Raw genomic sequence first — 25,394 nt, 5'->3', positions numbered from 1 at the left:
ACTTGGTTTCGATGAATATTTTAGAGGATAAAACCGGTTAGGTTTGGGTTAGGTCTGGCTTATGCACGCATCTGGCTCATAATTTTACCTTCTTCGTATACTTGTTGGCCAGATCCTGGGTTTTTTCGGGTTTGAGTCACGTAGTAATGTGGTACCACACTGAAAAAGTCCATTAAACTTGGTTTCGATCAATATTATAAAGGATGACACCGGTTAGGTCTGGGCAAGGTCTGGGTTATGCGCGCATCTGGTTCATGATTTTGCCTTCTTCGCATACTTGTTGGCCAGACCCTGGGTTTTTTCGGATTTGAATCACGTAGTAATGTGGTACCACACAGTAGCAGTCAATAAAGCCTGGTTTCGATCAATATTTTAGAGGATAAAACCGGTTAGGTTTGGGTTAGGTCTGGCTTATGCCCACTTCTGGCTCATGATTTTGCCTTCTTCGCATACTTGTTGGCCAGAACCTGGGTTTTACCCTGTTTGAATCACGTAGTAATGCGGTACCACAACGAAACAGTCAACTAAACCTGGTTTCGATCTATATTTTAGAGGATAAAAGCGGTTAGGTCTGGGTTAGGTCTGGCTTATGCCCGCATCTGGCTCATGATTTTGCCTTCTTTGCATACTTGTTGGCCAGATCCTGGGTTATTTCAGATTTGAATCACGTAGTAATGTGGTACCACACTGAAACAGTCCATTAAACTTGGTTTCGATCAACATTTTACAGGATGACACCGGTTAGGTCTGGGTTAGGTCTGGTTTATTCCCGCATCTGGCTCATGATTTTGCCAACTTTGCATACTTGTTGGCCAGATTTTGAGTTTTTTCGGATTTGAATCATGTAGTAATGTGGTACCACACAGTAACAGTCAATACAACCAGGTTTCGATCAATATTTTAGAGGATAAAACCGGTTAGGTCTGGGTTAGGTCTGGCTTATGCCCGCATCTGGCTCATGATTTTGCCTTCTTCGCATACTTGTTGGCCAGATCCCGGGTTTTTTCGGGTTTGTGTCACGTAGTAATGTGGTACCACACTGAAACGGCCCATTAAACTTGGTTTCGATCAATATTTTAGAGGATGACACCGGTTAGGTCTGGGTTAGGTCTGGTTTATTCCCGCATCTGGCTCATGATTTTGCCAACTTTGCATACTTGTTGGCCAGGTTTTGAGTTTTTCCGGATTTGAATCACGTCGTAATGTGGTACCACACAGTAGCAGTCAACAAAACCTGGTTTCGATCAATATTTTAGAGGATAAAACCGGTTAGGTCTGGGTTAGGTCTGGCTTATGCCCACATCTGGCTCATGATTTTGCCTTCTTCGCATACTTGTTGACCAGAACCTGGGTTTTTTCGGGTTTGAGTCACGTAGTAATGTGGCACCACACAGTAACAGTCAATTAAACCTCATTTCGATCAATATTTTAGAGGATAATACCGGTTAGGTCTGGGTTATGCCCGCATCTGGCTCATGATTTTGCCTTCTTCGCATACTTGTTGGCCAGACCCTGGTTTTTTTCTGGTTTGAGTCACGTAGTAATGTGGTACCACACTGAAACAGTCCATTAAACTTGGTTTCGATCAATATTATAAAGGATGACACCGGTTAGGTCTGGGTAAGGTCTGGGTAATGCGCGCATCTGGTTCATGATTTTGCCTTCTTCGCATACTTGTTGGCCAGACCCTGGGTTTTCTCGGATTTGAATCACGTAGTAATGTGGTACCACACAGTAGCAGTTAATAAAACCTGGTTTCGATCAATATTTTAGAGGATAAAACCCGTTAGGTTTGGGTTAGGTCTGGCTTATGCCCACTTCTGGCTCATGATTTTGCCTTCTTCGCATACTTGTTGGCGAGATCCTGGGTTTTTTCGGGTTTCAGTCACGTCGTAATGTGGTACCACACTGAAACAGACAATTAAACCTGGTTTCGATCAATATTTTAGAGAGTCACACCGGTTAGGTCTGGGTTAGGTCTGGGTTATGCCTGCATCTGGCACATGATTTTGCCTTCTTCGCATACTTATTGGCCTGATCCTGGGTTTTCTCGGTTTTGAATCACGTAGTAATGTGGTACCACACAGAAACAATCCATTAAATTTGGTTTCGATCTATATTTTGGAGGATAACACCGGTTAGGTCTGGGTTAGGTCTGGGTTATGCCCGCATCTCGCTCATGATTCTGCCTTCATCGCATACTTGTTGGCCAGAACCTGGGTTTTACCCTGTTTGAATGGCGTAGTAATGCAGTACCACAACGAAACAGTCAACTAAACCTGGTTTCGAACAATATTTTGGAGGATAACACCGGTTAGGTCTGGGTTAGGTCTGGCTTATGCCCGCATCTGGCTCATGATTTTGCCTTCTTCGCATACTTGTTGTCCAGATCCTGGGTTTTATCGAATTTGAATCACGTAGTAATGTTGTACCACATTGAAACAGTCAATTAAAGCTGGTTTCGATTAATATTTTACAGGATAAAACCGGTCAGGTCTGGGTTAGGTCTGAGTTATGCACGCATCTGGCTCATGATTTTGCCTTCTTTGCACACATGTTGACCTGATCCCGGGTTTTTTCGTGTTTGAGTTACGTAGTAATGTGGTACCACACTGAAACAGTCCACTAAACTTGGTTTCGATGAATATTTTAGAGGATAAAACCGGTTAGGTTTGGGTTAGGTCTGGCTTATGCCCACTTCTGGCTCATGATTTTGCCTTCTTTGCATACTTGTTGGCCAGATCCTGGGTTTTTTCGGGTTTGAGTCACGTAGTAATGTGGTACCACACTGAAACAGTCCATTAAACTTGGTTTCGATCAATATTATAAAGGATGACACCGGTTAGGTCTGGGTTATGCCCGCATCTGGCTCATGATTTAGCCAATTTTGCATACTTGTTGGCCAGATTTTGAGTTTTTTCGGATTTGAATCACGTAGTAATGTGGTACCACACAGTAACAGTCAATACAACCAGGTTTCGATGAATATTTTAGAGGATAAAACCGGTTAGGTCTGGGTTAGGTCTGGCTTATGCCCGCATCTGGCTCATGATTTTGCCTTCTTCGCATACTTGTTGGCCAGATCCCGGGTTTTTTCGGGTTTGAGTCACGTAGTAATGTGGTACCGCACTGAAACGGCCCATTAAACTTGGTTTCGATCAATATTTTAGAGGATGACACCGGTTAGGTCTGGTTTAGGTCTGGGTTATGCGCGCATCTGGCTCATGATTTTGCCTTCTTTGCATACTTGTTGGCCAGACCCTGGGTTTTTTCGGATTTGAATCACGTCGTAATGTGGTACCACACAGTAGCAGTCAACAAAACCTGGTTTCGATCAATATTATAGAGGATAAAACCGGTTAGGTCTGGGTTAGGTCTGGCTTATGCCCACATCTGGCTCATGATTTTGCCTTCTTCGCATACTTGTTGACCAGAACCTGGGTTTTTTCGGGTTTGAGTCACGTAGTAATTTGGCACCACACAGTAACAGTCAATTAAACCTCATTTCGATTAATATTTTAGAGGATAAAACCGGTTAGGTCTGGGTTATGCCCGCATCTGGCTCATGATTTTGCCTTCTTCGCATACTTGTTGGCCAGACCCTGGTTTTTTTCTGGTTTGAGTCACGTAGTAATGTGGTACCACACTGAAACAGTCCTTTAAACTTGGTTTCGATCAATATTATAAAGGATGACACCGGTTAGGTCTGGGTAAGGTCTGGGTAATGCGCGCATCTGGTTCATGATTTTGCCTTCTTCGCATAGTTGTTGGCCAGATCCCGGGTTTTTTCGGGTTTGAGTCACGTAGTAATGTGGTACCACACTGAAACGGCCCATTAAACTTGGTTTCGATCAATATTTTAGAGGATGACACCGGTTAGGTCTGGTTTAGGTCTGGGTTATGCGCGCATCTGGCTCATGATTTTGCCTTCTTTGCATACTTGTTGGCCAGATCCTGGGTTTTTTCGGATTTGAATCACGTCGTAATGTGGTACCACACAGTAGCAGTCAATACAACCAGGTTTCGATGAATATTTTAGAGGATAAAACCGGTTAGGTCTGGGTTAGGTCTGGCTTATGCCCACATCTGGCTCATGATTTTGCCTTCTTCGCATACTTGTTGACCAGAACCTGGGTTTTTTCGGGTTTGAGTCACGTAGTAATTTGGCACCACACAGTAACAGTCAATTAAACCTCATTTCGATTAATATTTTAGAGGATAAAACCGGTTAGGTCTGGGTTATGCCCGCATCTGGCTCATGATTTAGCCAATTTTGCATACTTGTTGGCCAGATTTTGAGTTTTTTCGGATTTGAATCACGTAGTAATGTGGTACCACACAGTAACAGTCAATACAACCAGGTTTCGATGAATATTTTAGAGGATAAAACCGGTTAGGTCTGGGTTAGGTCTGGCTTATGCCCGCATCTGGCTCATGATTTTGCCTTCTTCGCATACTTGTTGGCCAGATCCCGGGTTTTTTCGGGTTTGAGTCACGTAGTAATGTGGTACCGCACTGAAACGGCCCATTAAACTTGGTTTCGATCAATATTTTAGAGGATGACACCGGTTAGGTCTGGTTTAGGTCTGGGTTATGCGCGCATCTGGCTCATGATTTTGCCTTCTTTGCATACTTGTTGGCCAGACCCTGGGTTTTTTCGGATTTGAATCACGTCGTAATGTGGTACCACACAGTAGCAGTCAACAAAACCTGGTTTCGATCAATATTATAGAGGATAAAACCGGTTAGGTCTGGGTTAGGTCTGGCTTATGCCCACATCTGGCTCATGATTTTGCCTTCTTCGCATACTTGTTGACCAGAACCTGGGTTTTTTCGGGTTTGAGTCACGTAGTAATTTGGCACCACACAGTAACAGTCAATTAAACCTCATTTCGATTAATATTTTAGAGGATAAAACCGGTTAGGTCTGGGTTATGCCCGCATCTGGCTCATGATTTTGCCTTCTTCGCATACTTGTTGCCCAGACCCTGGTTTTTTTCTGGTTTGAGTCACGTAGTAATGTGGTACCACACTGAAACAGTCCTTTAAACTTGGTTTCGATCAATATTATAAAGGATGACACCGGTTAGGTCTGGGTAAGGTCTGGGTAATGCGCGCATCTGGTTCATGATTTTGCCTTCTTCGCATAGTTGTTGGCCAGATCCCGGGTTTTTTCGGGTTTGAGTCACGTAGTAATGTGGTACCACACTGAAACGGCCCATTAAACTTGGTTTCGATCAATATTTTAGAGGATGACACCGGTTAGGTCTGGTTTAGGTCTGGGTTATGCGCGCATCTGGCTCATGATTTTGCCTTCTTTGCATACTTGTTGGCCAGATCCTGGGTTTTTTCGGATTTGAATCACGTCGTAATGTGGTACCACACAGTAGCAGTCAACAAAACCTGGTTTCGATCAATATTTTAGAGGATAAAACCGGTTAGGTCTGGGTTAGGTCTGGCTTATGCCCACATCTGGCTCATGATTTTGCCTTCTTCGCATACTTGTTGACCAGAACCTGGGTTTTTTCGGGTTTGAGTCACGTAGTAATGTGGTACCACACTGAAACGGCCCATTAAACTTGGTTTCGATCAATATTTTAGAGGATGACACCGGTTAGGTCTGGTTTAGGTCTGGGTTATGCGCGCATCTGGCTCATGATTTTGCCTTCTTTGCATACTTGTTGGCCAGATCCTGGGTTTTTTCGGATTTGAATCACGTCGTAATGTGGTACCACACAGTAGCAGTCAACAAAACCTGGTTTCGATCAATATTTTAGAGGATAAAACCGGTTTGGTCTGGGTTAGGTCTGGTTTATTCCCGCATCTGGCTCATGATTTTGCCAACTTTGCATACTTGTTGGCCAGGTTTTGAGTTTTTCCGGATTTGAATCACGTCGTAATGTGGTACCACACAGTAGCAGTCAACAAAACCTGGTTTCGATCAATATTTTAGAGGATAAAACCGGTTAGGTCTGGGTTAGGTCTGGCTTATGCCCACATCTGGCTCATGATTTTGCCTTCTTCGCATACTTGTTGACCAGAACCTGGGTTTTTTCGGGTTTGAGTCACGTAGTAATGTGGCACCACACAGTAACAGTCAATTAAACCTCATTTCGATCAATATTTTAGAGGATAATACCGGTTAGGTCTGGGTTATGCCCGCATCTGGCTCATGATTTTGCCTTCTTCGCATACTTGTTGGCCAGACCCTGGTTTTTTTCTGGTTTGAGTCACGTAGTAATGTGGTACCACACTGAAACAGTCCATTAAACTTGGTTTCGATCAATATTATAAAGGATGACACCGGTTAGGTCTGGGTAAGGTCTGGGTAATGCGCGCATCTGGTTCATGATTTTGCCTTCTTCGCATACTTGTTGGCCAGACCCTGGGTTTTCTCGGATTTGAATCACGTAGTAATGTGGTACCACACAGTAGCAGTTAATAAAACCTGGTTTCGATCAATATTTTAGAGGATAAAACCCGTTAGGTTTGGGTTAGGTCTGGCTTATGCCCACTTCTGGCTCATGATTTTGCCTTCTTCGCATACTTGTTGGCGAGATCCTGGGTTTTTTCGGGTTTCAGTCACGTCGTAATGTGGTACCACACTGAAACAGACAATTAAACCTGGTTTCGATCAATATTTTAGAGAGTCACACCGGTTAGGTCTGGGTTAGGTCTGGGTTATGCCTGCATCTGGCACATGATTTTGCCTTCTTCGCATACTTATTGGCCTGATCCTGGGTTTTCTCGGTTTTGAATCACGTAGTAATGTGGTACCACACAGAAACAATCCATTAAATTTGGTTTCGATCTATATTTTGGAGGATAACACCGGTTAGGTCTGGGTTAGGTCTGGGTTATGCCCGCATCTCGCTCATGATTCTGCCTTCATCGCATACTTGTTGGCCAGAACCTGGGTTTTACCCTGTTTGAATGGCGTAGTAATGCAGTACCACAACGAAACAGTCAACTAAACCTGGTTTCGAACAATATTTTGGAGGATAACACCGGTTAGGTCTGGGTTAGGTCTGGCTTATGCCCGCATCTGGCTCATGATTTTGCCTTCTTCGCATACTTGTTGTCCAGATCCTGGGTTTTATCGAATTTGAATCACGTAGTAATGTTGTACCACATTGAAACAGTCAATTAAAGCTGGTTTCGATTAATATTTTACAGGATAAAACCGGTCAGGTCTGGGTTAGGTCTGAGTTATGCACGCATCTGGCTCATGATTTTGCCTTCTTTGCACACATGTTGACCTGATCCCGGGTTTTTTCGTGTTTGAGTTACGTAGTAATGTGGTACCACACTGAAACAGTCCACTAAACTTGGTTTCGATGAATATTTTAGAGGATAAAACCGGTTAGGTTTGGGTTAGGTCTGGCTTATGCCCACTTCTGGCTCATGATTTTGCCTTCTTTGCATACTTGTTGGCCAGATCCTGGGTTTTTTCGGGTTTGAGTCACGTAGTAATGTGGTACCACACTGAAACAGTCCATTAAACTTGGTTTCGATCAATATTATAAAGGATGACACCGGTTAGGTCTGGGTTATGCCCGCATCTGGCTCATGATTTAGCCAATTTTGCATACTTGTTGGCCAGATTTTGAGTTTTTTCGGATTTGAATCACGTAGTAATGTGGTACCACACAGTAACAGTCAATACAACCAGGTTTCGATGAATATTTTAGAGGATAAAACCGGTTAGGTCTGGGTTAGGTCTGGCTTATGCCCGCATCTGGCTCATGATTTTGCCTTCTTCGCATACTTGTTGGCCAGATCCCGGGTTTTTTCGGGTTTGAGTCACGTAGTAATGTGGTACCGCACTGAAACGGCCCATTAAACTTGGTTTCGATCAATATTTTAGAGGATGACACCGGTTAGGTCTGGTTTAGGTCTGGGTTATGCGCGCATCTGGCTCATGATTTTGCCTTCTTTGCATACTTGTTGGCCAGACCCTGGGTTTTTTCGGATTTGAATCACGTCGTAATGTGGTACCACACAGTAGCAGTCAACAAAACCTGGTTTCGATCAATATTATAGAGGATAAAACCGGTTAGGTCTGGGTTAGGTCTGGCTTATGCCCACATCTGGCTCATGATTTTGCCTTCTTCGCATACTTGTTGACCAGAACCTGGGTTTTTTCGGGTTTGAGTCACGTAGTAATTTGGCACCACACAGTAACAGTCAATTAAACCTCATTTCGATTAATATTTTAGAGGATAAAACCGGTTAGGTCTGGGTTATGCCCGCATCTGGCTCATGATTTTGCCTTCTTCGCATACTTGTTGGCCAGACCCTGGTTTTTTTCTGGTTTGAGTCACGTAGTAATGTGGTACCACACTGAAACAGTCCTTTAAACTTGGTTTCGATCAATATTATAAAGGATGACACCGGTTAGGTCTGGGTAAGGTCTGGGTAATGCGCGCATCTGGTTCATGATTTTGCCTTCTTCGCATAGTTGTTGGCCAGATCCCGGGTTTTTTCGGGTTTGAGTCACGTAGTAATGTGGTACCACACTGAAACGGCCCATTAAACTTGGTTTCGATCAATATTTTAGAGGATGACACCGGTTAGGTCTGGTTTAGGTCTGGGTTATGCGCGCATCTGGCTCATGATTTTGCCTTCTTTGCATACTTGTTGGCCAGATCCTGGGTTTTTTCGGATTTGAATCACGTCGTAATGTGGTACCACACAGTAGCAGTCAATACAACCAGGTTTCGATGAATATTTTAGAGGATAAAACCGGTTAGGTCTGGGTTAGGTCTGGCTTATGCCCACATCTGGCTCATGATTTTGCCTTCTTCGCATACTTGTTGACCAGAACCTGGGTTTTTTCGGGTTTGAGTCACGTAGTAATTTGGCACCACACAGTAACAGTCAATTAAACCTCATTTCGATTAATATTTTAGAGGATAAAACCGGTTAGGTCTGGGTTATGCCCGCATCTGGCTCATGATTTAGCCAATTTTGCATACTTGTTGGCCAGATTTTGAGTTTTTTCGGATTTGAATCACGTAGTAATGTGGTACCACACAGTAACAGTCAATACAACCAGGTTTCGATGAATATTTTAGAGGATAAAACCGGTTAGGTCTGGGTTAGGTCTGGCTTATGCCCGCATCTGGCTCATGATTTTGCCTTCTTCGCATACTTGTTGGCCAGATCCCGGGTTTTTTCGGGTTTGAGTCACGTAGTAATGTGGTACCGCACTGAAACGGCCCATTAAACTTGGTTTCGATCAATATTTTAGAGGATGACACCGGTTAGGTCTGGTTTAGGTCTGGGTTATGCGCGCATCTGGCTCATGATTTTGCCTTCTTTGCATACTTGTTGGCCAGACCCTGGGTTTTTTCGGATTTGAATCACGTCGTAATGTGGTACCACACAGTAGCAGTCAACAAAACCTGGTTTCGATCAATATTATAGAGGATAAAACCGGTTAGGTCTGGGTTAGGTCTGGCTTATGCCCACATCTGGCTCATGATTTTGCCTTCTTCGCATACTTGTTGACCAGAACCTGGGTTTTTTCGGGTTTGAGTCACGTAGTAATTTGGCACCACACAGTAACAGTCAATTAAACCTCATTTCGATTAATATTTTAGAGGATAAAACCGGTTAGGTCTGGGTTATGCCCGCATCTGGCTCATGATTTTGCCTTCTTCGCATACTTGTTGGCCAGACCCTGGTTTTTTTCTGGTTTGAGTCACGTAGTAATGTGGTACCACACTGAAACAGTCCTTTAAACTTGGTTTCGATCAATATTATAAAGGATGACACCGGTTAGGTCTGGGTAAGGTCTGGGTAATGCGCGCATCTGGTTCATGATTTTGCCTTCTTCGCATAGTTGTTGGCCAGATCCCGGGTTTTTTCGGGTTTGAGTCACGTAGTAATGTGGTACCACACTGAAACGGCCCATTAAACTTGGTTTCGATCAATATTTTAGAGGATGACACCGGTTAGGTCTGGTTTAGGTCTGGGTTATGCGCGCATCTGGCTCATGATTTTGCCTTCTTTGCATACTTGTTGGCCAGATCCTGGGTTTTTTCGGATTTGAATCACGTCGTAATGTGGTACCACACAGTAGCAGTCAACAAAACCTGGTTTCGATCAATATTTTAGAGGATAAAACCGGTTTGGTCTGGGTTAGGTCTGGCTTATGCCCGCATCTGGCTCATAATTTTACCTTCTTCGTATACTTGTTGGCCAGATCCTGGGTTTTTTCGGGTTTGAGTCACGTAGTAATGTGGTACCACACTGAAAAAGTCCATTAAACTTGGTTTCGATTAATATTATAAAGGATGACACCGGTTAGGTCTGGGCAAGGTCTGGGTTATGCGCGCATCTGGTTCATGATTTTGCCTTCTTCGCATACTTGTTGGCCAGACCCTGGGTTTTTTCGGATTTGAATCACGTAGTAATGTGGTACCACACAGTAGCAGTCAATAAAGCCTGGTTTCGATCAATATTTTAGAGGATAAAACCGGTTAGGTTTAGGTTAGGTCTGGCTTATGCCCACTTCTGGCTCATGATTTTGCCTTCTTCGCATACTTGTTGGCCAGAACCTGGGTATTACCCTGTTTGAATCACGTAGTAATGCGGTACCACAACGAAACAGTCAACTAAACCTGGTTTCGATCAATATTTTAGAGGATAAAAGCGGTTAGGTCTGGGTTAGGTCTGGCTTATGCCCGCATCTGGCTCATGATTTTGCCTTCTTCGCATACTTGTTGGCCAGATCCTGGGTTTTTTCGGATTTGAATCACGTAGTAATGTGGTACCACACTGAAACAGTCCATTAAACTTGGTTTCGATCAACATTTTACAGGATGACACCGGTTAGGTCTGGGTTAGGTCTGGCTTATTCCCGCATCTGGCTCATGATTTTGCCAACTTTGCATACTTGTTGGCCAGACCCTGGGTTTTCTCGGATTTGAATCACGTAGTAATGTCGTACCACACAGTAGCAGTTAATAGAACGTGGTTTCGATCAATATTTTAGAGGATAAAAACCGTTAGGTTTGGGTTAGGTCTGGCTTATGCCCACTTCTGGCTCATGATTTTGCCTTCTTCGCATACTTGTTGGCGAGATCCTGGGTTTTTTCGGGTTTCAGTCACGTCGTAATGTGGTACCACACTGAAACAGACAATTAAACCTGGTTTCGATCAATATTTTAGAGAGTCACATCGGCTAGGTCTGGGTTAGGTCTGGGTTATGCCTGCATCTGGCACATGATTTTGCCTTCCTCGCATACTTATTGGCCTGATCCTGGGTTTTTTCGGTTTTGAATCACGTAGTAATGTGGTACCACACAGAAACAATCCATTAAATTTGGTTTCGATCAATATTTTAGAGGATAAAACCGGTTAGGTTTAGGTTAGGTCTGGCTTATGCCCACTTCTGGCTCATGATTTTGCCTTCTTCGCATACTTGTTGGCCAGAACCTGGGTATTACCCTGTTTGAATCACGTAGTAATGCGGTACCACAACGAAACAGTCAACTAAACCTGGTTTCGATCAATATTTTAGAGGATAAAAGCGGTTAGGTCTGGGTTAGGTCTGGCTTATGCCCGCATCTGGCTCATGATTTTGCCTTCTTCGCATACTTGTTGGCCAGATCCTGGGTTTTTTCGGATTTGAATCACGTAGTAATGTGGTACCACACTGAAACAGTCCATTAAACTTGGTTTCGATCAACATTTTACAGGATGACACCGGTTAGGTCTGGGTTAGGTCTGGCTTATTCCCGCATCTGGCTCATGATTTTGCCAACTTTGCATACTTGTTGGCCAGACCCTGGGTTTTCTCGGATTTGAATCACGTAGTAATGTCGTACCACACAGTAGCAGTTAATAAAACGTGGTTTCGATCAATATTTTAGAGGATAAAACCCGTTAGGTTTGGGTTAGGTCTGGCTTATGCCCACTTCTGGCTCATGATTTTGCCTTCTTCGCATACTTGTTGGCGAGATCCTGGGTTTTTTCGGGTTTCAGTCACGTCGTAATGTGGTACCACACTGAAACAGACAATTAAACCTGGTTTCGATCAATATTTTAGAGAGTCACATCGGTTAGGTCTGGGTTAGGTCTGGGTTATGCCTGCATCTGGCACATGATTTTGCCTTCCTCGCATACTTATTGGCCTGATCCTGGGTTTTTTCGGTTTTGAATCACGTAGTAATGTGGTACCACACAGAAACAATCCATTAAATTTGGTTTCGATCTATATTTTGGAGGATAACACCGGTTAGGTCTGGGTTAGGTCTGGGTTATGCCCGCATCTCGCTCATGATTCTGCCTTCATCGCATACTTGTTGGCCAGAACCTGGGTTTTACCCTGTTTGAATGGCGTAGTAATGCGGTACCACAACGAAACAGTCAACTAAACCTGGTTTCGAACAATATTTTGGAGGATAACACCGGTTAGGTCTGGGTTAGGTCTGGCTTATGCCCGCATCTGGCTCATGATTTTGCCTTCTTCGCATACTTGTTGTCCAGATCCTGGGTTTTATCGAATTTGAATCACGTAGTAATGTTGTACCACATTGAAACAGTCAATTAAAGCTGGTTTCGATTAATATTTTACAGGATAAAACCGGTTAGGTCTGGGTTAGGTCTGAGTTATGCACGCATCTGGCTCATGATTTTGCCTTCTTTGCACACATGTTGACCTGATCCCGGGTTTTTTCGTGTTTGAGTTACGTAGTAATGTGGTACCACACTGAAACAGTCCACTAAACTTGGTTTCGATGAATATTTTAGAGGATAAAACCGGTTAGGTTTGGGTTAGGTCTGGCTTATGCCCACTTCTGGCTCATGATTTTGCCTTCTTTGCATACTTGTTGGCCAGATCCTGGGTTTTTTCGGATTTGAATCACGTAGTAATGTGGTACCACACAGTAACAGTCAATACAACCAGGTTTCGATGAATATTTTAGAGGATAAAACCGGTTAGGTCTGGGTTAGGTCTGGCTTATGCCCGCATCTGGCTCATGATTTTGCCTTCTTCGCATACTTGTTGACCAGAACCTGGGTTTTTTCGGGTTTGAGTCACGTAGTAATTTGGCACCACACAGTAACAGTCAATTAAACCTCATTTCGATCAATATTTTAGAGGATAAAACCGGTTAGGTCTGGGTTATGCCCGCATCTGGCTCATGATTTTGCCTTCTTCGCATACTTGTTGGCCAGACCCTGGTTTTTTTCTGGTTTGAGTCACGTAGTAATGTGGTACCACACTGAAACAGTCCTTTAAACTTGGTTTCGATCAATATTATAAAGGATGACACCGGTTAGGTCTGGGTAAGGTCTGGGTAATGCGCGCATCTGGTTCATGATTTTGCCTTCTTCGCATAGTTGTTGGCCAGATCCCGGGTTTTTTCGGGTTTGAGTCACGTAGTAATGTGGTACCACACTGAAACGGCCCATTAAACTTGGTTTCGATCAATATTTTAGAGGATGACACCGGTTAGGTCTGGTTTAGGTCTGGGTTATGCGCGCATCTGGCTCATGATTTTGCCTTCTTTGTATACTTGTTGGCCAGATCCTGGGTTTTTTCGGATTTGAATCACGTCGTAATGTGGTACCACACAGTAGCAGTCAACAAAACCTGGTTTCGATCAATATTTTAGAGGATAAAACCGGTTTGGTCTGGGTTAGGTCTGGCTTATGCCCGCATCTGGCACATAATTTTACCTTCTTCGTATACTTGTTGGCCAGATCCTGGGTTTTTTCGGGTTTGAGTCACGTAGTAATGTGGTACCACACTGAAAAAGTCCATTAAACTTGGTTTCGATCAATATTATAAAGGATGACACCGGTTAGGTCTGGGCAAGGTCTGGGTTATGCGCGCATCTGGTTCATGATTTTGCCTTCTTCGCATACTTGTTGGCCAGACCCTGGGTTTTTTCGGATTTGAATCACGTAGTAATGTGGTACCACACATTAGCAGTCAATAAAGCCTGGTTTCGATCAATATTTTAGAGGATAAAACCGGTTAGGTCTGGGTTAGGTCTGGCTTATGCCCGCATCTGGCTCATAATTTTACCTTCTTCGTATACTTGTTGGCCAGATCCTGCGTTTTTTCGGGTTTGAGTCACGTAGTAATGTGGTACCACACTGAAAAAGTCCATTAAACTTGGTTTCGATCAATATTATAAAGGATGACACCGGTTAGGTCTGGGCAAGGTCTGGGTTATGCGCGCATCTGGTTCATGATTTTGCCTTCTTCGCATACTTGTTGGCCAGACCCTGGGTTTTTTCGGATTTGAATCACCTAGTAATGTGGTACCACACAGTAGCAGTCAATAAAGCCTGGTTTCGATCAATATTTTAGAGGATAAAACCGGTTAGGTTTGGGTTAGGTCTGGCTTATGCCCACTTCTGGCTCATGATTTTGCCTTCTTCGCATACTTGTTGGCCAGAACCTGGGTTTTACCCTGTTTGAATCACGTAGTAATGCGGTACCACAACGAAACAGTCAACTAAACCTGGTTTCGATCAATATTTTAGAGGATAAAAGCGGTTAGGTCTGGGTTAGGTCTGGCTTATGCCCGCATCTGGCTCATGATTTTGCCTTCTTCGCATACTTGTTGGCCAGATCCTGGGTTTTTTCGGATTTGAATCACGTAGTAATGTGGTACCACACTGAAACAGTCCATTAAACTTGGTTTCGATCAACATTTTACAGGATGACACCGGTTAGGTCTGGGTTAGGTCTGGCTTATTCCCGCATCTGGCTCATGATTTTGCCAACTTTGCATACTTGTTGGCCAGATTTTGAGTTTTTTCGGATTTGAATCATGTAGTAATGTGGTACCACACAGTAGCAGTCAACGAAACCTGGTTTCGATCAATATTTTAGAGGATAAAACCGGTTAGGTCTGGGTTAGGTCTGGCTTATGCCCACATCTGGCTCATGATTTTGCCTTCTTCGCATACTTGTTGACCAGAACCTGGGTTTTTTCGGGTTTGAGTCACGTAGTAATGTGGCACCACACAGTAACAGTCAATTAAACCTCATTTCGATCAATATTTTAGAGGATAAAACCGGTTAGGTCTGGGTTATGCCCGCATCTGGCTCAAGATTTTGCCTTCTTCGCATACTTGTTGGCCAGACCCTGGTTTTTTTCTGGTTTGAGTCACGTAGTAATGTGGTACCACACTGAAACAGTCCATTAAACTTGGTTTCGATCAATATTATAAAGGATGACACCGGTTAGGTCTGGGTAAGGTCTGGGTAATGCGCGCATCTGGTTCATGATTTTGCCTTCTTCGCATACTTGTTGGCCAGACCCTGGGTTTTCTCGGATTTGAATCACGTAGTAATGTGGTACCACACAGTAGCAGTTAATAAAACCTGGTTTCGATCAATATTTTAGAGGATAAAACCCGTTAGGTTTGGGTTAGGTCTGGCTTATGCCCACTTCTGGCTCATGATTTTGCCTTCTTCGCATACTTGTTGGCGAGATCCTGGGTGTTTTCGGGTTTCAGTCACGTCGTAATGTGGTACCACACTGAAACAGACAATTAAACCTGGTTTCGATCAATATTTTAGAGAGTCACACCGGTTAGTTCTGGGTTAGGTCTGGGTTATGCCTGCATCTGGCACATGATTTTGCCTTCCTCGCATACTTATTGGCCTGATCCTGGGTTTTTTCGGTTTTGAATCACGTAGTAATGTGGTACCACACAGAAACAATCCATTAAATTTGGTTTCGATCTATATTTTGGAGGATAACACCGGTTAGGTCGGGGTTAGGTCTGGGTTATGCCCGCATCTCGCTCATGATTCTGCCTTCATCGCATACTTGTTGGCCAGAACCTGGGTTTTACCCTGTTTGAATGGCGTAGTAATGCGGTACCACAACGAAACAGTCAACTAAACCTGGTTTCGAACAATATTTTGGAGGATAACACCGGTTAGGTCTGGGTTAGGTCTGGCTTATGCCCGCATCTGGCTCATGATTTTGCCTTCTTCGCATACTTGTTGTCCAGATCCTGGGTTTTATCGAATTTGAATCACGTAGTAATGTTGTACCACATTGAAACAGTCAATTAAAGCTGGTTTCGATTAATATTTTACAGGATAAAACCGGTTAGGTCTGGGTTAGGTCTGAGTTATGCACGCATCTGGCTCATGATTTTGCCTTCTTTGCACACATGTTGACCTGATCCCGGGTTATTTCGTGTTTGAGTTACGTAGTAATGTGGTACCACACTGAAACAGTCCACTAAACTTGGTTTCGATGAATATTTTAGAGGATAAAACCGGTTAGGTTTGGGTTAGGTCTGGCTTATGCCCACTTCTGGCTCATGATTTTGCCTTCTTTGCATACTTGTTGGCCAGATCCTGGGTTTTTTCGGGTTTGAGTCACGTAGTAATGTGGTACCACACTGAAACAGTCCATTAAACTTGGTTTCGATCAATATTATAAAGGATGACACCGGTTAGGTCTGGGTTAGGTCTGGCTTATGCCCACATCTGGCTCATGATTTTGCCTTCTTCGCATACTTGTTGACCAGAACCTGGGTTTTTTCGGGTTTGAGTCACGTAGTAATTTGGCACCACACAGTAACAGTCAATTAAACCTCATTTCGATTAATATTTTAGAGGATAAAACCGGTTAGGTCTGGGTTATGCCCGCATCTGGCTCATGATTTTGCCTTCTTCGCATACTTGTTGGCCAGACCCTGGTTTTTTTCTGGTTTGAGTCACGTAGTAATGTGGTACCACACTGAAACAGTCCTTTAAACTTGGTTTCGATCAATATTATAAAGGATGACACCGGTTAGGTCTGGGTAAGGTCTGGGTAATGCGCGCATCTGGTTCATGATTTTGCCTTCTTCGCATAGTTGTTGGCCAGATCCCGGGTTTTTTCGGGTTTGAGTCACGTAGTAATGTGGTACCACACTGAAACGGCCCATTAAACTTGGTTTCGATCAATATTTTAGAGGATGACACCGGTTAGGTCTGGTTTAGGTCTGGGTTATGCGCGCATCTGGCTCATGATTTTGCCTTCTTTGCATACTTGTTGGCCAGATCCTGGGTTTTTTCGGATTTGAATCACGTCGTAATGTGGTACCACACAGTAGCAGTCAACAAAACCTGGTTTCGATCAATATTTTAGAGGATAAAACCGGTTAGGTCTGGGTTAGGTCTGGCTTATGCCCACATCTGGCTCATGATTTTGCCTTCTTCGCATACTTGTTGACCAGAACCTGGGTTTTTTCGGGATTGAGTCACGTAGTAATGTGGCACCACACAGTAACAGTCAATTAAACCTCATTTCGGTCAATATTTTAGAGGATAAAACCGGTTAGGTCTGGGTTATGCCCGCATCTGGCTCATGATTTTGCCTTCTTCGCATACTTGTTGGCCAGACCCTGGTTTTTTTCTGGTTTGAGTCACGTAGTAATGTGGTACCACACTGAAACAGTCCATTAAACTTGGTTTCGATCAATATTATAAAGGATGACACCGGTTAGGTCTGGGTAAGGTCTGGGTAATGCGCGCATCTGGTTCATGATTTTGCCTTCTTCGCATACTTGTTGGCCAGACCCTGGGTTTTCTCGGATTTGAATCACGTAGTAATGTCGTACCACACAGTAGCAGTTAATAAAACGTGGTTTCGATCAATATTTTAGAGGATAAAACCCGTTAGGTTTGGGTTAGGTCTGGCTTATGCCCACTTCTGGCTCATGATTTTGCCTTCTTCGCATACTTGTTGGCGAGATCCTGGGTTTTTTCGGGTTTCAGTCACGTCGTAATGTGGTACCACACTGAAACAGACAATTAAACCTGGTTTCGATCAATATTTTAGAGAGTCACATCGGTTAGGTCTGGGTTAGGTCTGGGTTATGCCTGCATCTGGCACATGATTTTGCCTTCCTCGCATACTTATTGGCCTGATCCTGGGTTTTTTCGGTTTTGAATCACGTAGTAATGTGGTACCACACAGAAACAATCCATTAAATTTGGTTTCGATCTATATTTTGGAGGATAACACCGGTTAGGTCTGGGTTAGGTCTGGGTTATGCCCGCATCTCGCTCATGATTCTGCCTTCATCGCATACTTGTTGGCCAGAACCTGGGTTTTACCCTGTTTGAATGGCGTAGTAATGCGGTACCACAACGAAACAGTCAACTAAACCTGGTTTCGAACAATATTTTGGAGGATAACACCGGTTAGGTCTGGGTTAGGTCTGGCTTATGCCCGCATCTGGCTCATGATTTTGCCTTCTTCGCATACTTGTTGTCCAGATCCTGGGTTTTATCGAATTTGAATCACGTAGTAATGTTGTACCACATTGAAACAGTCAATTAAAGCTGGTTTCGATTAATATTTTACAGGATAAAACCGGTTAGGTCTGGGTTAGGTCTGAGTTATGCACGCATCTGGCTCATGATTTTGCCTTCTTTGCACACATGTTGACCTGATCCCGGGTTTTTTCGTGTTTGAGTTACGTAGTAATGTGGTACCACACTGAAACAGTCCACTAAACTTGGTTTCGATGAATATTTTAGAGGATAAAACCGGTTAGGTTTGGGTTAGGTCTGGCTTATGCCCACTTCTGGCTCATGATTTTGCCTTCTTTGCATACTTGTTGGCCAGATCCTGGGTTTTTTCGGATTTGAATCACGTAGTAATGTGGTACCACACAGTAACAGTCAATACAACCAGGTTTCGATGAATATTTTAGAGGATAAAACCGGTTAGGTCTGGGTTAGGTCTGGCTTATGCCCGCATCTGGCTCATGATTTTGCCTTCTTCGCATACTTGTTGGCCAGATCCCGGGTTTTTTCGGGATTGAGTCACGTAGTAATGTGGTACCACACTGAAACGGCCCATTAAACTTGGTTTCGATCAATATTTTAGAGGATGACACCGGTTAGGTCTGGTTTAGGTCTGGGTTATGCGCGCATCTGGCTCATGATTTTGCCTTCTTTGCATACTTGTTGGCCAGACCCTGGGTTTTTTCGGATTTGAATCACGTCGTAATGTGGTACCACACAGTAGCAGTCAACAAAACCTGGTTTCGATCAATATTTTAGAGGATAAAACCGGTTAGGTCTGGGTTAGGTCTGGCTTATGCCCACATCTGGCTCATGATTTTGCCTTCTTCGCATACTTGTTGACCAGAACCTGGGTTTTTTCGGGTTTGAGTCACGTAGTAATTTGGCACCACACAGTAACAGTCAATTAAACCTCATTTCGATCAATATTTTAGAGGATAAAACCGGTTAGGTCTGGGTTATGCCCGCATCTGGCTCATGATTTTGCCTTCTTCGCATACTTGTTGGCCAGACCCTGGTTTTTTTCTGGTTTGAGTCACGTAGTAATGTGGTACCACACTGAAACAGTCCTTTAAACTTGGTTTCGATCAATATTATAAAGGATGACACCGGTTAGGTCTGGGTAAGGTCTGGGTAATGCGCGCATCTGGTTCATGATTTTGCCTTCTTCGCATAGTTGTTGGCCAGATCCCGGGTTTTTTCGGGTTTGAGTCACGTAGTAATGTGGTACCACACTGAAACGGCCCATTAAACTTGGTTTCGATCAATATTTTAGAGGATGACACCGGTTAGGTCTGGTTTAGGTCTGGGTTATGCGCGCATCTGGCTCATGATTTTGCCTTCTTTGTATACTTGTTGGCCAGATCCTGGATTTTTTCGGATTTGAATCACGTCGTAATGTGGTACCACACAGTAGCAGTCAACAAAACCTGGTTTCGATCAATATTTTAGAGGATAAAACCGGTTTGGTCTGGGTTAGGTCTGGCTTATGCCCGCATCTGGCACATAATTTTACCTTCTTCGTATACTTGTTGGCCAGATCCTGGGTTTTTTCGGGTTTGAGTCACGTAGTAATGTGGTACCACACTGAAAAAGTCCATTAAACTTGGTTTCGATCAATATTATAAAGGATGACACCGGTTAGGTCTGGGCAAGGTCTGGGTTATGCGCGCATCTGGTTCATGATTTTGCCTTCTTCGCATACTTGTTGGCCAGACCCTGGGTTTTTTCGGATTTGAATCACGTAGTAATGTGGTACCACACAGTAGCAGTCAATAAAGCCTGGTTTCGATCAATATTTTAGAGGATAAAACCGGTTAGGTCTGGGTTAGGTCTGGCTTATGCCCGCATCTGGCTCATAATTTTACCTTCTTCGTATACTTGTTGGCCAGATCCTGGGTTTTTTCGGGTTTGAGTCACGTAGTAATGTGGTACCACACTGAAAAAGTCCATTAAACTTGGTTTCGATCAATATTATAAAGGATGACACCGGTTAGGTCTGGGCAAGGTCTGGGTTATGCGCGCATCTGGTTCATGATTTTGCCTTCTTCGCATACTTGTTGGCCAGATCCTGGATTTTTTCGGATTTGAATCACGTCGTAATGTGGTACCACACAGTAGCAGTCAATAAAGCCTGGTTTCGATCAATATTTTAGAGGATAAAACCGGTTAGGTTTGGGTTAGGTCTGGCTTATGCCCACTTCTGCCTCATGATTTTGCCTTCTTCGCATACTTGTTGGCCAGAACCTGGGTTTTACCCTGTTTGAATCACGTAGTAATGCGGTACCACAACGAAACAGTCAACTAAACCTGGTTTCGATCAATATTTTAGAGGATAAAAGCGGTTAGGTCTGGGTTAGGTCTGGCTTATGCCCGCATCTGGCTCATGATTTTGCCTTCTTCGCATACTTGTTGGCCAGATCCTGGGTTTTTTCGGATTTGAATCACGTAGTAATGTGGTACCACACTGAAACAGTCCATTAAACTTGGTTTCGATCAACATTTTACAGGATGACACCGGTTAGGTCTGGGTTAGGTCTGGCTTATTCCCGCATCTGGCTCATGATTTTGCCAACTTTGCATACTTGTTGGCCAGATTTTGAGTTTTTTCGGATTTGAATCATGTAGTAATGTGGTACCACACAGTAGCAGTCAACAAAACCTGGTTTCGATCAATATTTTAGAGGATAAAACCGGTTAGGTCTGGGTTAGGTCTGGCTTATGCCCACATCTGGCTCATGATTTTGCCTTCTTCGCATACTTGATGACCAGAACCTGGGTTTTTTCGGGTTTGAGTCACGTAGTAATGTGGCACCACACAGTAACAGTCAATTAAACCTCATTTCGATCAATATTTTAGAGGATAAAACCGGTTAGGTCTGGGTTATGCCCGCATCTGGCTCATGATTTTGCCTTCTTCGCATACTTGTTGGCCAGACCCTGGTTTTTTTCTGGTTTGAGTCACGTAGTAATGTGGTACCACACTGAAACAGTCCATTAAACTTGGTTTCGATCAATATTATAAAGGATGACACCGGTTAGGTCTGGGTAAGGTCTGGGTAATGCGCGCATCTGGTTCATGATTTTGCCTTCTTCGCATACTTGTTGGCCAGACCCTGGGTTTTCTCGGATTTGAATCACGTAGTAATGTGGTACCACACAGTAGCAGTTAATAAAACCTGGTTTCGATCAATATTTTAGAGGATAAAACCCGTTAGGTTTGGGTTAGGTCTGGCTTATGCCCACTTCTGGCTCATGATTTTGCCTTCTTCGCATACTTGTTGGCGAGATCCTGGGTGTTTTCGGGTTTCAGTCACGTCGTAATGTGGTACCACACTGAAACAGACAATTAAACCTGGTTTCGATCAATATTTTAGAGAGTCACACCGGTTAGTTCTGGGTTAGGTCTGGGTTATGCCTGCATCTGGCACATGATTTTGCCTTCCTCGCATACTTATTGGCCTGATCCTGGGTTTTTTCGGTTTTGAATCACGTAGTAATGTGGTACCACACAGAAACAATCCATTAAATTTGGTTTCGATCTATATTTTGGAGGATAACACCGGTTAGGTCTGGGTTAGGTCTGGGTTATGCCCGCATCTGGCTCATGATTTTGCCTTCTTCGCATACTTGTTGTCCAGATCCTGGGTTTTATCGAATTTGAATCACGTAGTAATGTTGTACCACATTGAAACAGTTAATTAAAGCTGGTTTCGATTAATATTTTACAGGATAAAACCGGTTAGGTCTGGGTTAGGTCTGAGTTATGCACGCATCTGGCTCATGATTTTGCCTTCTTTGCACACATGTTGTCCAGATCCTGGGTTTTATCGAATTTGAATCACGTAGTAATGTTGTACCACATTGAAACAGTTAATTAAAGCTGGTTTCGATTAATATTTTACAGGATAAAACCGGTTAGGTCTGGGTTAGGTCTGAGTTATGCACGCATCTGGCTCATGATTTTGCCTTCTTTGCACACATGTTGGCCAGATCCTGGGTTTTTTCGGGTTTGAGTCACGTAGTAATGTGGTACCACACTGAAACAGTCCATTAAACTTGGTTTCGATCAATATTATAAAGGATGACACCGGTTAGGTCTGGGTTATGCCCGCATCTGGCTCATGATTTAGCCAATTTTGCATACTTGTTGGCCAGATTTTGAGTTTTTTCGGATTTGAATCACGTAGTAATGTGGTACCACACAGTAACAGTCAATACAACCAGGTTTCGATGAATATTTTAGAGGATAAAACCGGTTAGGTCTGGGTTAGGTCTGGCTTATGCCCGCATCTGGCTCATGATTTTGCCTTCTTCGCATACTTGTTGGCCAGATCCCGGGTTTTTTCGGGTTTGAGTCACGTAGTAATGTGGTACCACACTGAAACGGCCCATTAAACTTGGTTTCGATCAATATTTTAGAGGATGGCACCGGTTAGGTCTGGTTTAGGTCTGGGTTATGCGCGCATCTGGCTCATGATTTTGCCTTCTTTGCATACTTGTTGGCCAGACCCTGGGTTTTTTCGGATTTGAATCACGTAGTAATGTGGTACCACACAGTAGCAGTCAATAAAGCCTGGTTTCGATCAATATATTAGAGGATAAAACCGGTTAGGTTTGGGTTAGGTCTGGCTTATGCCCACTTCTGGCTCATGATTTTGCCTTCTTCGCATACTTGTTGGCCAGAACCTGGGTTTTACCCTGTTTGAATCACGTAGTAATGCGGTACCACAACGAAACAGTCAACTAAACCTGGTTTCGATCTATATTTTAGAGGATAAAAGCGGTTAGGTCTGGGTTAGGTCTGGCTTATGCCCGCATCTGGCTCATGATTTTGCCTTCTTCGCATACTTGTTGGCCAGATCCTGGGTTTTTTCGGATTTGAATCACGTAGTAATTTGGCACCACACAGTAACAGTCAATTAAACCTCATTTCGATTAATATTTTAGAGGATAAAACCGGTTAGGTCTGGGTTATGCCCGCATCTGGCTCATGATTTTGCCTTCTTTGCATACTTGTTGGCCAGATCCTGGGTTTTTTCGGATTTGAATCACGTCGTAATGTGGTACCACACAGTAGCAGTCAACAAAACCTGGTTTCGATCAATATTTTAGAGGATAAAACCGGTTTGGTCTGGGTTAGGTCTGGCTTATGCCCGAATCTGGCTCATAATTTTACCTTCTTCGTATACTTGTTGGCCAGATCCTGGGTTTTTTCGGGTTTGAGTCACGTAGTAATGTGGTACCACACTGAAAAAGTCCATTAAACTTGGTTTCGATCAATATTATAAAGGATGACACCGGTTAGGTCTGGGCAAGGTCTGGGTTATGCGCGCATCTGGTTCATGATTTTGCCTTCTTCGCATACTTGTTGGCCAGACCCTGGGTTTTTTCGGATTTGAATCACGTAGTAATGTGGTACCACACAGTAGCAGTCAATAAAGCCTGGTTTCGATCAATATTTTAGAGGATAAAACCGGTTAGGTTTAGGTTAGGTCTGGCTTATGCCCACTTCTGGCTCATGATTTTGCCTTCTTCGCATACTTGTTGGCCAGAACCTGGGTTTTACCCTGTTTGAATCACGTAGTAATGCGGTACCACAACGAAACAGTCAACTAAACCTGGTTTCGATCAATATTTTAGAGGATAAAAGCGGTTAGGTCTGGGTTAGGTCTGGCTTATTCCCGCATCTGGCTCATGATTTTGCCAACTTTGCATACTTGTTGGCCAGATTTTGAGTTTTTTCGGATTTGAATCATGTAGTAATGTGGTACCACACAGTAGCAGTAAACAAAACCTGGTTTCGATCAATATTTTAGAGGATAAAACCGGTTAGGTCTGGGTTAGGTCTGGCTTATGCCCACATCTGGCTCATGATTTTGCCTTCTTCGCATACTTGTTGACCAGAACCTGGGTTTTTTCGGGTTTGAGTCACGTAGTAATGTGGCACCACACAGTAACAGTCAATTAAACCTCATTTCGATCAATATTTTAGAGGATAAAACCGGTTAGGTCTGGGTTATGCCCGCATCTGGCTCATGATTTTGCCTTCTTCGCATACTTGTTGGCCAGACCCTGGTTTTTTTCTGGTTTGAGTCACGTAGTAATGTGGTACCACACTGAAACAGTCCATTAAACTTGGTTTCGATCAATATTATAAAGGATGACACCGGTTAGGTCTGGGTAAGGTCTGGGTAATGCGCGCATCTGGTTCATGATTTTGCCTTCTTCGCATACTTGATGGCCAGACCCTGGGTTTTCTCGGATTTGAATCACGTAGTAATGTCGTACCACACAGTAGCAGTTAATAAAACCTGGTTTCGATCAATATTTTAGAGGATAAAACCCGTTAGGTTTGGGTTAGGTCTGGCTTATGCCCACTTCTGGCTCATGATTTTGCCTTCTTCGCATACTTGTTGGCGAGATCCTGGGTTTTTTCGGGTTTCAGTCACGTCGTAATGTGGTACCACACTGAAACAGACAATTAAACCTGGTTTCGATCAATATTTTAGAGAGTCACATCGGTTAGGTCTGGGTTAGGTCTGGGTTATGCCTGCATCTGGCACATGATTTTGCCTTCCTCGCATACTTATTGGCCTGATCCTGGGTTTTTTCGGTTTTGAATCACGTAGTAATGTGGTACCACACAGAAACAATCCATTAAATTTGGTTTCGATCTATATTTTGGAGGATAACACCGGTTAGGTCTGGGTTAGGTCTGGGTTATGCCCGCATCTCGCTCATGATTCTGCCTTCATCGCATACTTGTTGGCCAGAACCTGGGTTTTACCCTGTTTGAATGGCGTAGTAATGCGGTACCACAACGAAACAGTCAACTAAACCTGGTTTCGAACAATATTTTGGAGGATAACACCGGTTAGGTCTGGGTTAGGTCTGGCTTATGCCCGCATCTGGCTCGTGATTTTGCCTTCTTCGCATACTTGTTGTCCAGATCCTGGGTTTTATCGAATTTGAATCACGTAGTAATGTTGTACCACATTGAAACAGTCAATTAAAGCTGGTTTCGATTAATATTTTATAGGATAAAACCGGTTAGGTCTGGGTTAGGTCTGAGTTATGCACGCATCTGGCTCATGAT

This window comes from Colletes latitarsis, chromosome 8, assembly GCF_051014445.1.
Source record: "Colletes latitarsis isolate SP2378_abdomen chromosome 8, iyColLati1, whole genome shotgun sequence".
Taxonomy (NCBI): Eukaryota; Metazoa; Arthropoda; class Insecta; order Hymenoptera; family Colletidae; genus Colletes; species Colletes latitarsis.
The sequence above is the reverse complement of the archived record's forward strand: the minus strand, read 5'-3'. Positions refer to the sequence as shown.